This window comes from Oreochromis niloticus, linkage group LG5 (assembly GCF_001858045.2).
Source record: "Oreochromis niloticus isolate F11D_XX linkage group LG5, O_niloticus_UMD_NMBU, whole genome shotgun sequence".
Classification (NCBI taxonomy): domain Eukaryota; kingdom Metazoa; phylum Chordata; class Actinopteri; order Cichliformes; family Cichlidae; genus Oreochromis; species Oreochromis niloticus.
The window spans coordinates 7,268,107-7,279,642 of record NC_031970.2 but is presented as its reverse complement, the minus strand read 5'-3'; positions in this window follow the sequence as shown (position 1 = coordinate 7,279,642).

Below are 11,536 nucleotides of genomic sequence, written 5' to 3'. Positions count from 1 at the left end.
CAAGACAGGCATGGCAGAAATCAGTGGTCCAGTCATTCCTTTAACATTGTTTTCGACAAAGAGCATGTGTCGTGCACAACTAGTAGACAGCATTTATGTAAGAATCATGTCGACACTTTTAATGTCGTGTATAACACTCCCCGTTACTATTTTGGTTCTGTAGTTTGCTTTTACCAGCCACATCCTTTCAGAGCACAAGGCTCCCTGCACAAAGCGCTGAGATAATTACTCAACAAAGCAATGAGGAATTTTATATTTAAACTTCTTGTGAAGATTTAAATTCACTTGGGTGCTTCACGAAAGGATACAAAAGGGCTCCTCCCTCTTGAGTGAAAAATCAAGATGAGAGAAAATTGCAGCACTTTCTAGGAGATACACAAAGCACTTCACTCTCATCTACAGCTCCTTCTGGGCTCAGGCAAACCTGTCCCTTTTTTCTAAGCACATCACAATTAACCCCAAGTGCAGCCAGGTCAGAACGAAGTCATTTCAGTCATTTTTATTCATTTTTATTCATTTCTACAACTTTGATGATGCCACTGCCCCTAAATCTTCCTGAATACTCACTCTGTGATTAGTTCAGCCAAGACCAGGATTAATGTGTGTGTCTATAGCTGTAGGCAAGCGATCGTAATAGCAAAAAAGAAATGCACTCATTACAACTATAATCCAGTGTTATATCACTTCCGATGTGTGTAATCAAGAAGAAATTGGAAAAACTGTGATATTGTTTATCATTCGATACTTGCAATTTTGAATTGTTTTTGTTTTTTGTTTGGTTAACATTTTTTAACCTTCCATTGACAACAAAGCTGCTTGACTGACTTTCTCACTCAGCATATAAAAGCAGGAGAAACTCACTGTTAAGAAATAATCTCTTGAAGCCGCCTGAGAATTTTATAAATTCTCACAGACTGTCAAAGTTTTCTTCTGTTTACCAGGTGATTTCTTTGAATTTCACTCCTTTTAACAATCCCAGCACCCCTTCAACCATCTGTCACAACTCTTTCAGTACCAACTGGACGCTTTTGCAAACAACACCACTGTGACTCCACCTATTAATTCTTCTGTGTTAAATCACAGAGGAAGGCAAGGCATGCTGTGTTTACAAGGCTACCTACTGCTATGAATTTCTCCATTGTGGGTATTTGCCATTCCTTCAACTGCTTCCATGAGAGAGACATATATAATGTGGGATGAACAGCACTCTGTATCCTGGAGAAGCGGGCGACCCAGAAAGTGTTGAAATTACATGCACGTGAACACATCTAGTGTGTCCATCAGCATGAACGTGAACACACTAGATATGTGCTAAAAGTCACAGAAGCAAAAAAGCTACCAACAGTCAATTGCTACTTTCCACAACGGGCCAGGAACAGCTCTCTAATACATACATACCACGCACCAAGCCAGACTGTGTGGGTTTGATAAAGAGGGGAACAAATGTAATCTATCAAGTTGGTATATAAGGTTATTATGTGCTTCAGTCTGTGGTACACCACAAAATCTGTTGATGTTTTTCTTGAGACATTTCTTCTTTGCTTCTGCAGAAGACATTTGGCATGTAGAGTTCATGAGGATCAATATCATTCAGACTGATTGTAGTGCAAATTTTCTTTCATTATTCAGTAAGTGGAAAAAACTTTTCCAGGCCTCATCATATATATGCAATGATTTAAGAATTGTTTTCAAAGGCTCCTGTTTGACAGAAGAAGAACAAAATCAAAGTTTCATTACATGTGTAATGATCTGCACTTATGTAACTTTATTTTTTGCTTTTTGAGCTCTTTACTTTTTTGGATACACTCTATTTTATTGAGCTCCTTTTGTATAACTTTTTACCTTCCTGAGCTATTTGGTTTTGTTATACTGCATGTATCCCTTAGTGAGATAGATAGTTCATGTTTTGGCTGCTCTGACACAATAATCTCCCATCTTTTAGGATAAGTAAGGTGTTTCACATACATTCAACCATTTACACACATGCTCCCACAAATTCAAAAGAAGTAAAAGGAAAAACCTCTGTCTTTCTCTGTCACCCATTCAAGGACCCACATCGCCCTAGGTTCATAAAGAGCTATTTTTCAGTGAAATAACTATAACCGCAACCACACACACACACACACACACACACAAAGGAAATTTAGTGAAATGCAATGATACTTATAAACATTTACATAAAAGAAAAAGGGCCCGCTACATGAAATTAAAAGAAAAGAAAAGAATCTTTAGAGTGGAGTTCATTCTTCATTTGTATGACTTTAAATTATTGTCTGCAACTCCAGAGTAAAACGTTTTTGAACCAAGTCAGTTAAAGTCTGTCGGATCTGATTGTCATCACAAATATTAGCCAGCGAATAAGTGGCTAACAATGGATAATCTTCCATTTTAATTTTTTTATTCAATGTTACCCAGAAAGAGTGAGTGAGCCCTTAAACTCAGCCTAAATATTCCTTTCTTTTTGTAACCACAGCTATCACCATCTGTTGTATTTCAGGCAGAATACAGGTTTGGGTCACTTCCATACACGCTTAATTTTTCGAACCCGGAAGCTACATCCAAATTTTTCAATGTTTGTAGGTACTGCCATGTGCTGGAATCTGGGTCCTCTACTCTGGATTTTCCTCTCAGAAAAACCTTGACCTGCATTATAAAATATAATCTCTATTCTTCTTAGGTTTGGCTTCATAATTTTAAATGCTTTTTCTCCCATGTTGTACAACATTATGCTAGATCAAGACAACACCAACGTAAAGTACAGTTTCTTCACATTTTAAAGATAAATGTTCTGGCCCTTTGGTCAACTTCCAAAATGCTCAAATAATGACAGAACTGGTTTTAACAAAGGATGAGATGGTAAAAAAGTGACACCCAACTGTTTCAGCTGAGCTCATAAGTAAATGCCCAAGATATAAATCATGCATACATACCAAATGTGACCATTTAATCTTTCCTTTCTTAATGAGACAACTGCATACATACATCCACCACTGCTGTCTTGGTGTTTGGAAACCAGATGTGATGAGAGTGGGCTCAGTCTGACTGTAAAATTGTTGGCTAATGACTCAGAATTTATCAGCCAATGAGTGATGGATATTCAATAAAATGAATGTTTCCCTACTATTCCTCTAAGCTACTTTCTTTGTCTTTCTTTAAAGTAAAATGAGTGCACCACAACAGAGGACCAAGCTTACTGAGACCTGTGTAATGGAACCACTTGCCACTTCTTTAACTCCACTATTTCAACTATGTTCTTATAGATGACCTCTCATTTATGGGGTAGCTACCTTCTGCTTAGTCTGTCAAGTCAAAAATCCCTCTCCTGTTGCAACGATATGGATTTTCCTTTTCTTAATGAGTTTTTCATTGTAGGTAACAGCTATCTTTATTTATTATTTGTCTCTGTAATAAGCACTGAATGTCAACTAAGTGTAATTATTTGAAGCTGCAGTGATAATCAGGTAAAATTCTGGTCACTGTCAGTGTGGGCACAGTTGTGTCACTAACAGGACAGAGGGAAGGCTTTTCAACGGCTTTTCTCGCGAATCCTGTTTTGCTGTTGCAGTACAATGTGACTATCTCAACCTTGACAGCTATCCAAATTCATTCTCCCTGCTCACACAAAGCTCAAAGCCTAAAACATTTCTTCTCAGTTTTTTTTCTGCGACATGGAAAGAAAGACACCATAGAATCTTCAAGGTCTATAGCTGAAGTACCAAACCAGAGCCATGGACTTAAATAATTTACTGCTGTAGGCATCCAAAACATTAGCCACGCCATTCTTCCACTACAAGGTATGAAAGTAAAGGGAGTTCTGAAACAAATTTTATTCCCCATTTGAGGCTTTGCCTCCATATAAATGTATTCAAATTGAAGCAACCATTTATCGGTTCACAACTCCTTTACTCCAGTTAATGTCTTCCATATTTTAGACAACTACAGTTAAATCCATTTCACCCTGTGTCCCTACAAACTTTTAAAGCTGATCTGAGTCATGCATATAAAAGTGTCTTTTATTAGTCTTATATGGCAAAACTGCATATTTCTTTCAAACGTCCTTCGACCTGCAATATTTTCAAAAACTTTAGTTTGGTTCGGATGCCTATAGAAGACAGCTTTTCCACAAGGTTACAAATATGTTCAAAATATGAAAACATCAAGGTTTTCATCAGGATACATTTTTTAAAAATTTTTATTACAGAAGTACATATTAGGTAGTTGAAACAATGCAGATAAATGTTTGAAATGACCATGAACAGCTACGGACATTTAACTGGAGGCTTTTGTTAATTTCCCCAGCTCAGTATCTTGAATGCACAGAGGGTGGGAATCACACCATTGCCACTTTGAATTATTCACAAATGCAACTTTTTTACTTTTGCGCTACAATTTTCGACACATATCTTGTTTAATTAGGTCAAGGTAACCTGTAAATTTTGTGTTATATGGTATCTAACATTTATTACAATAAGCCCCTCACTGAATAAGGATGACACAGCAGTACAAACACATCAATGAACCCAGCAAAGCATAAAAGTGTGAACAAGATAATGGTGAACCTTTCCTGCTGGGAAAGGAGCAGAGAGATGGGCTGACGCTTACTGAACACTGTCAGAAGTAGTCATGTCTGGATCCAAGGGGTTGTAGTTCACATTAACCCAACAAAACCTACTCATGAATTAGAACGTGCAAATATAGTCAGAGTTTTTTCTAATGTGTGCTTTATTTGCTTCCTAAGAAGAAGAGCCTGACCTTATTTTTTTAAAGCACAAGGATCATTAAGTAGTGTGAAAATGAATTCAACTGAATCAGAGTTCTTTAAACCGAGTAGATATCCACCTATTATTTATTTATATATTATGTCAGACAAGGCTCATTAATCTGCCAATACAGAGTTCAGTCTGACACTCATTACGTATAGGTATATTACATCTGTATCTGTCATATATCTGACATGTTGCAGTAACAGTTGGTAGACCTACCTACTTAGTTTGCCAAGTAGCAAAAGTCTGAATAAAAAATAAAAAGTTTATAATCATAAATTACTCATGAGTTATAAATGAAAGATTAGCTGGGAGAGTGCCACTCCAAAATTAAAGTTTCATGTTGAGCCATAGGTATGCCATATAGCTCCAATTGGGTTTAAAAAATAAAAATAAAAAAAAAAACCACTGACCACTCTGATTACAGGTTCTTTCATCACAAATGATCGTTGACAGAGAACAGACAGTGTGTGCAGAGAGCACATTAACCACACAGCAGACCAGTTTACTACCTGCCTGTTATCAACCCACTCACGGAATTACCTTTAATTAGCACAAGTTGATTTGATCTGCTCCTGGCAATATTTGTCATTTTAAGCAATGAAAGTGGCAGTCCTCACTAGCTAAAGAGGAAAAGCTGTTAACCTGAATGTTTTGTATGTTGCTCATTTCTAAGGATAATTAAAGTCAAAGCTTTTGCCAGCCTCAGTATTTGAAGTCATTGTGATTCATTGCTGTGTCCAAATAATTTGTAACATTCACACACAGTGTAAGAAAAATCTCACATTGAATTCTGTGAAGACCCAACTCAGAGAAAGAGGAGTCACATGCATCAGAAAATCCTGGAAACTTTAAACTTTTGAATTACATTATTTTTAAGTCTTGATTTTCTAAACAAATTACTTTTTCATTGAGGACACAGACTTGGCACCTTGAATTGATGCATCAAAATGTGCTTTTATATACTCCTACTACTGTGGTTCATGCCATTCATGATTTATTTCTTTTTTTTTTTTCTAAAAGTACCATGTGTTACTAGTGGCTCTGTCAATGACACTCTTTCATGTACAGATTAACATTTGGTTAGTACTAGCCAAGTGATTCAGCCTACAGTGAATGAGGCCACAATCCCATGATATGGTGCTGTAAAATCTTTAGGCTTACTCCACTTTGTTAATCCATCCATCTAGCTAGCTAGCAGAAACGACTCTTGCCTTCAGCCCCAGTACTTAATTACCATGTCATTCAATCTCTATCAACCAATATTTGCATATAAAAAGTGCAGAATCCTTAAAAAAAAAAAGATTTTTGGTACTGGCAATTGTTTGGTTTTTATTTTGTAGTCCTGTTGTACTACACAGGTTTTTTTTGCATGCAAGTAAACCATTAGTGTGGATGGAAAAAGACATTACTGCATTTTTCAAAATGCAATGTTAAAGCCACCAGTGATTATCCAATGATAATTTGAGGTAAAACTTCCTGATTAGCATGCTTTTGTGTGTGTGTTCAGAATTGCATGTTACAGGATCATTTTGCGAGTCTGGGAGAAGAGTCAAAAACAATACAGTATATGTTTTTCCAGCTGAGACAAAGACAACTTTGAGGAGATAATTACCTTGTTATTTGGCCTAAAAACTTAAATTTATGTATCTTTTCAATTTGTTGAGTTTTATTATTTTTTTCCCACTGTAACCTTTTTTACAAGAACAGTGTTAAGCATTAATGCATGATCTAAAGTATAATAAAAAATTTCCTGTTTTTAACATGTATTGTGAGGTTTTTATCATTTGGTGTTTTTTTAATACAGTAAAACATTGTGAGTTAACTTTACTAAATTTAAGAGAAGCGAACTGAAGAAAAGGGGCTCAACAATTTCATCAGATCCAGAAGTCATTAGCTTAGACCAAGCGTTGAAGAAAAAGGATGGTTACCTTGGCTTAATGAACAACCTGGGAAATGTCTTCTGGGATCACCAAGTTATCTTGTTTCAGTGTTGTTTTCTTAGCAAGGTGCAATAAGGAGCATGTGGTTTGTTCAGGGTTAAGGGGTGAGCAAATCCCTCATTGTGCAGATAGGACTGTTTCATTGCTGTTGGATGCAACCTCTAGAATTAAGCTGAACATTAACGGCCTTTATTTCCCCATGCTCTACATTGTCTGTCTATTTCCATTGTGATACAGACTTAGTTTGAAATAAGAACCCAAGCAATCCAACACATTTAATTCCATGTGTATGCATAAAATATTATTTGTAGCATTTCTGACATTAACTCAGTGTCAGAAATGCTGACATTGAGTTAATGTCAGCATTTCTGATCGTCAGCAGGATGGAGCCTACACCAACTTTCATGGGGCGAGAGGCGGAGTACACCCTGGACAGGTCACTAGTCTAACACAGACAGATAATCATCCACACTCACATTCACACCAATTTAGAATCACCCAATAAAATAATAAACGTATCTTTATTTCATAAACGACATGGGACAAATGGCCAGAAACTACACTGCCTGTGTGTTGGAGTGAATGCGCATGCTGATGTTATTAGGCTGACTACAGTGTTCAAATATGGACGATATGTGCATTCTGGGGTAAAACTAACAGTTATAAGGTTTATTGTACAAGGATACACAATGACAGGTTTGTTTAATGTTTTTGGCCCTCTCTCATTTCAGCCTTAGTTTGGGATATTCTATACATTCCAAAAAAAGACTCAAAGTCTCAGTGTCTGTTAATGTCCATTCAGTTTAATGTTTCATTCATCCGGACATAAAGAGATGTACTGACAACCACGTTAATCCAGGGCACTAAAAACGAGGAGCTTGCCAACAGTTGTTCTGTACACAAGTGGATCAATGAGATTGGGAGTTCACAAATCATGCAAACACACATATCCATTAAGTTTCTCAGGCAGATTCAGTCATACCGGGGTGCCGAGGGGGATGTGCATCTTTGCTTAATGTTTTCCCTCGATGGTGCAGAAACATAGTTTGTTTTAGTCCTGTCATGGCCTGTTGGGATTTTGCTGGATGGTGAGATTCCCTAATACATATTGATAATAATACACTGATGGTAATGGTAATAAACCACCTTTGTCACAGCACTCAGGCATAGGAGAGTAGAATGGATTAGCCTGGGTTTTATTTTCACTTTCTTGGCCATATTTCACTGCTGCTCTGTGAAACACTAAGCCAAGCTCATTGCATATTCTGCAAAGCACATATGGTCTTGTATTAAAAATTTGGAGGTAAATCCGGAGTTATGAAGCGGCTGGAACAACACTTGGAGGCCCAATGCAGCAAAACAACTTAATGTCAGTCGCTAATCTAGTTGCAGGTGTTCAGAAGAGCAGAGCTCAATTAAACCAAATTGGCTTTCATACAGCTATTCAAATTAGTTTAGAATCAAACCCCCACAAACTAAATATGCTTACCTGGGCAGAATTGTCCTCTTCCCTTTAACTCTCTACTTCCCTCCCATAGCAATACACTGTCAAGATGGGAGGAGCTGAAATAAAAATAAATTTACATTTAAATCAGCCTGGAAGGTGCACAAAAATGTGATCAGGGTCTGCGCTTTTCCCACTGCCTTAATCAAAGTTTTGATGTAATGACACACACCCCCATGTGGAGTAGCCTGCCTAGTATCTCAAGAGAGGACCATGGTAATAACTTATTAATGTACTGCCCACGCTGCAATTAAGCATCAATTAAAACCACAGGTTGTGTGTCTGACACATTACTGGGCTGAAAAGCTTTTAAACCTCTCCCAGACTTCTCACTCAGTTCTGAATCGGAGAAAGTCATTTCATTTTCTGGTTATGGTGCAGAAAATTGAATGGTAGCCATGCCTAGGATTCAAAAAAACTATTAAAAAGCACATACAATGACATATTCAAGGTTAAAAAACAAAAAGATTTTAACAGCATATTACAGTTGCTTGGAACGTTTTAGCTTTTTACTTGTGTGAAGTGCATTAATCATTATTTGTAAGACCATAAGTAAAGCTGGAGGACAATACAGTATTAATATTTGCTGCTGTATTGCCATGCAGCAACACATATTTTGGTATATATTTCATGTCTGGCAGATTATCACGATAGTGAGTGATACATAAAATTCTGTTGAATTAGATCCACTGCTTTAAGGCTTTCAGCACTTTTCGTTAGCTGACATTCTTCTGGAATAGAAGCAGGTCTTCACTGCAAGTATGATCATTTTTCTGGTAAGAAAATAATCTGTCTCCTTTGTGGATAACTTTGCAAAATGCTAAGTAAGCCTGTGCATCTCAAAACCCAACATCTGCTTTGTAAATTTTAATTGCAAGATTTATAATTTTCTCTCAAACTTAATAGAAATTAAGCATGCTGTAGCTGGTTGGTTTAAATGAATCATAATCATAAAGAGCTGCATTTAGATTTGCCGTAACTGATGAGGTGCTTGGGCTGAAATCTGAATTTAAATGACTTGGCTTTTGCAGCTCTGTATATGTTTCCACAATGAAAATGTGCTCCCTGATGGTATTACATTTAAGAGCCTTAAGTCAAGACTGGCAAAGTATAAAGATAGCTTGTCAATCTAGCGCTAAAACAGAAACATTTATTCATATTTTCTATCCCTTCACCATGTATCCTCGTTTTTTGGTTCCTTTTGTTTATTTTTTCTATTCCTTTCTGTCTGCCTAAATATCTTTCTCCCAATCACATTCGCTGGTCCAGTGGAGTGGAGGATCACTCAAAAATAGTCAGCTCCTTTCTTATCAAATCATGCCTATTCTCCCCCTCTATATCCCCCCACTCTCTGTCTCTCTCGTTTGTGCTCACTGTCTTCTTCCCTATATCAGCAGAGTCTCTGGTGGACTGGAAGCAGATCAGTCAATCAGTCCAGTACATCCCCTTCCCATCCAATATCACTTTATTCCTTTTGATTTTTATCTTCATCTCTGCTTCTAATGTCTGTATGAATGTTTATGTAACTTAGTTTCTCTCTTTGTGTGGCTTACTCTCTGGACGTAGATGGATATCATTCAAATCCAGTGGGAAAGGAATAGTTTGTTAACAGAGCCAAAAGACTAAGTCTGTCTGCCACTGTAAACTAGAGATAAAAGGTCTTGTAATCTCTTACTTTTGGTTGCAGACAAATGTTGAAGAAATTAGAGCCAGTGGAAGTGTTGAGGCAAGAAAGGTAAGGCGATATTTAATAAAGTTGTGACTACTGTCCTTTATTTTGCAACAACCTGTGTTGAACCAACTTGCAAGGGATGGAGGCCAGATGGACTCTGTGGATTATGACCTTCTGCACAAGTCAGAAATAAATTAAATGGAATGTTATTGGACAGAAATCAAAGTGCAGCACTTTTTAAAAAATATACAGTGTTACAGAAAACTGCAATTATTTAAAGAAAATGTCTGAGTAATTCCCCGGCTTTGTAAGATATGTGTAATAATTTCCATGAAGAAATATGTCGCAATTATGCAGTGCATTAGCAAAATTAAAAGTCAACTTCTTTGGAGGACAAGCATGTAAACAACCGCTCATTTATTATTTAACACAGAGACATGGTTCACAGCAGATAGAAAAGCTTGGAGGTTAATGCATGACACCAAAGGCCAGCGTTTTAGTAACTTTGCTTTAGATCTTTAGCCAAAGGACTAGGTTTGTTGTATACTCTATCTATGACACTTCATCACACACTATTTCTGTCTGGTAGGAACTTTGGACCACAACCTACTTTACTGATGAAATGCCTGCAAGGGAACATTAATGAGCAATTTTCTGATAATACAAACCCATTACCCTTAGCCAGCATAATACCAACAGTTCATTCTGTGAACATAAACCTTGTTGCATTTTCTCAGAAGTAGATTAATACCGAGTGTTTTTTTCCCTCTCTGTTTGAATTTTAAATGCAAGGAGGTAAAAACGTATGCTCACAAGCCAGCCATTTATTTAAAAATATATATTTATATTTTGTTGAGTTAAGACAAAGGTTGCATATGGAATACAAATACCAGATTCATTTATTCACTTTCTTTACTTTTTTTTTTTTTTTACCATTTATCCAATTCAGGGTCATGGGGTTTGGGGAGCTGAAGTCTATCCAAGCTGTCATGAAAAATGTATCATAGAAAATAATACAATGTAGAAAATAAATGAACTAAAATTACTAAATAAATGAAAAGTGATTCATTTAAGAAGCCGCCGAATGTTTCATATAACATTAAGACTATACAAAAACTTGGCAAATGTAATATTATCTTAGGAGAACTTTTCCTTATTTCTCACATGGACTCTTAATTTTTAACTGCTCTTACAAAGACTTCAGACACTCTTTATCTGTGGCCTTGGGGATCCTTTGAAAACCAATATTTAAAATAGCCTTTCTGTAATTTTGCTTGTCATTCAATATACATTTTTCATTTAAGCTCTTGTTACAATACACCATGTCAATCACTAATCTTTTACAATGTATTCAACAGTTAATTTTGACCAGATGCTGTGGTCACATCCTTGTCACTGATTTCTTCTGTCTAGTTCATATGTTCATAAGTGGCTTTCTTTGAGGTGTTCCAATTTATTCAAGCACTAAAAAAGATGCTAGGTCAGTGCCGTCAATCTTCGCCCATTCTAGTTCAAGTGCTCAAATTCAAGGCTTTACATGAACTGACACATTATCATTCGTGACACCTTTGCTGCTTTACCAAGTCCTTAAACTCTGCAGTTTTTTTTCTCTTCTCAGTGATCAAACCACAAATTGTATGTTGGAAGGAGTGGT